This window comes from Mchenga conophoros, linkage group LG14 (assembly GCF_057382185.1).
Source record: "Mchenga conophoros isolate Kocher_MC1m ecotype Shallow Benthic linkage group LG14, M_conophoros_male_GT1.1, whole genome shotgun sequence".
In the NCBI taxonomy this organism is placed as follows: Eukaryota; Metazoa; Chordata; class Actinopteri; order Cichliformes; family Cichlidae; genus Mchenga; species Mchenga conophoros.
This window is the reverse complement of record NC_140539.1, coordinates 22,221,814-22,224,454: the sequence shown is the minus strand read 5'-3', so window position 1 is coordinate 22,224,454 and position 2,641 is coordinate 22,221,814.

The following is a 2,641-nucleotide window of genomic DNA, read 5'->3' as shown; positions in this document are numbered from 1 at the left end:
CGCTTTGCATTCGTTTTGCTGTAATGCACATTTTGTACACTAGGGTGCAGTCACAGGTAGTGTGAATGTGTGCAAGGGTTAATACATGAGATAAATAATTTTATTGACCAAGATGCGAACAGTTATGATAGCAACAGTGGTTAAGTCTGTGTAATGAATTAATTTATAAGAACCAGCAAAGTGATGTCTATGGTAGGGAAAGGAATGAAAACAGCGACACGCAACAAGGACTAAAGCATTGTGCAGAGTTGCCCATCTGATCACCTTTGAAATGCTCGCTTTGAAGACAGAGACCAGGCCTGCGGCAACTCGCAGTCTGTTGCAATTTTGAAGTGACTTTGGTGCCTCAAGAAGATGGAGTTAGTCCTGCTATCAGTTTGTCACTGAATGGCAATAACGTGCAAGCCATTTGTGAATAACTGTAATAAATCAGTGAACATCGCAAATCTATTTCTGTCTTTTGCAAATCTGTTGTAATCTACATTTGCAGAAATTCCACTTAACAAATTGTGTTCGGAGTCCAGCCAGAACACAGTAAAAAAGAGAAATTCCTCAAAAAATAGTAATTTTTTTGCTGCAGCACAGTAGTTTAAGAAATAGCATGGCACATGGCAGCCTTGCTTTTATATAGGAATGCAACCAGAAATTTGATTCCCCTATTGCAAAGACAGACGTCAAAGACGACTCCCCATTTCCACCTTAGACTCCCCAGCCAGAGCTCTATTCAAGCCTTAGTCTTCATCTTCACCACCACCATCATCATCACCATCTAGACATGTTCAACTCTTAAAAGTGATCTCTCCTTATATAACTACAGTAAGCTATGGTACCAGCAGCTGCCAATATTTTATTTCAAGCCAAGAGGAAAACAAAGGTTTAAATAGATACTACTACATGCAACTTAAGCAAATCAAAGCGTGAGAATCACACAGTGGACCAGTGTGTCTATTGCATGCTTTGCCATGAAACCAGGGTGGACTACAATATGTCTGCAAGTGGCTGCACTCAGTCCAAGCTGGACTGCAATTGTTGGGAGAAGGGTTGCACCCCTGCACCAGGCAATTTGTGCAATTACCTTGTCACTGAAAGTCATCATCCAAAAGTTGAAGGAACACTCAGTTCCAGGCAACAAAAAACTTTAAAACAATCACTGGGTAACCCCTTATTTTCCAAAGTTGCAGAGTAGTTGCCTCCTATTTTCACTCTTGTGACTAAGCCTTACAACATACATCATACGTTAGTCAAAATGACCAAGTGACATACTGGTAAGCCATTACAACCACTAAATCACAAATGAACATGTTAGAGCTTGATTTTTGATTGGTTGGTTGAATATTACTTTTACAAAGAGCTAAGTTTCTTCTTCTTTTTATATTAGGCTCATCAAAATGACTGTGGCCTCTCCATGTTCTCACAATAAATATGGGCATTTTTTGAAAATGTCTGGCTTTTACTCCATATTTGGTTTAAAGCTGTACATTCCAGTTTTTTACTTTATGTCTGCTAAAATAGACCAACAAATTATGTTCTTTGGCTAGAAGTCAATCAAGCTGTACACTCTAGAAATGGCTTAATAACTGTGCACTTTTTATGTGTGGAAAAGTCAACACTAGTGCCTTGTCTGACTATACAGCATGAAATGTGTGAAGATTTAATTATAAGTGGATTGCTGGTGATAATCTTTGGAAAGCTTCTTTGGGAAAAATTCAATTTCTTTCCCTCCATTTGAAATGTTTGCGTTCCTCTTCGACAGCTACAAGAAATCAGTAGGCTGTGGAATTAGTGGTAACACCTTTCTTACTTTAGCCTGTGACACAATGGTTTGAAATCCTTTTAGATGATTCTGCAGTGTGGACTTTTCAGGAGAGGAGGAGAACTTGACCTTTAACTGTTATGGAGCAGCACACATTACCATATAATTCAGAACAATCTCTCTTAGCATTTAAAACTGTGGTCCTTCAACAGACGGGTAGAGAGGTGTGGTCTTGAATGTGTCCAAACCAGTCAGCTCCAGCATAAACAGATGTTTTTCACAGCCTAGATTGTGACTTTATGCATGAACACAGAAGCTGTTTCAGTCTAGATCTGCATTTATTAACAAAACAAATGCTCATCAGAAAATATAGGTTCAGGTGTTTTTGCTCTCCAACTTCAGATGCTGGGCAGGGCAATGAGCCAGCTATTATTCACAAACACCCCCTCCAATAGGAAAAAGGTCCATCTGGCCCAGTGCACCATTTCGAAAGCTCATGGCCAACATGCTGTATTTTCTAATGAATCAAAGACACCATTCCAGTTAAAGTTTGTGCACAAGTGAATTAGCTTGTGTTTTCCTTTTTTTCCTCAACAAAAATCATATTCATTCATTTTAATTTCACTCCATGTTTTCCCTCGGTCATCCACACCTCACTCTCAGCTGATATATGAGCACTGAGTTTACCAACTGTCGCATTCCCAGTTTTTCCCAGTTAATCGTCCCTATAAAAAGATAGTCAATGATAATAAAATGGCTCACAAAATACAACTCCTGTGCATGGCCTGCTTAATTTGTGTGCACATTCTGATTAATTTGTGTCCACGTAATGATTTTTTTCTGGGTATTAGATAAACGTATATACATGGATGCATCATGGGGGACCAG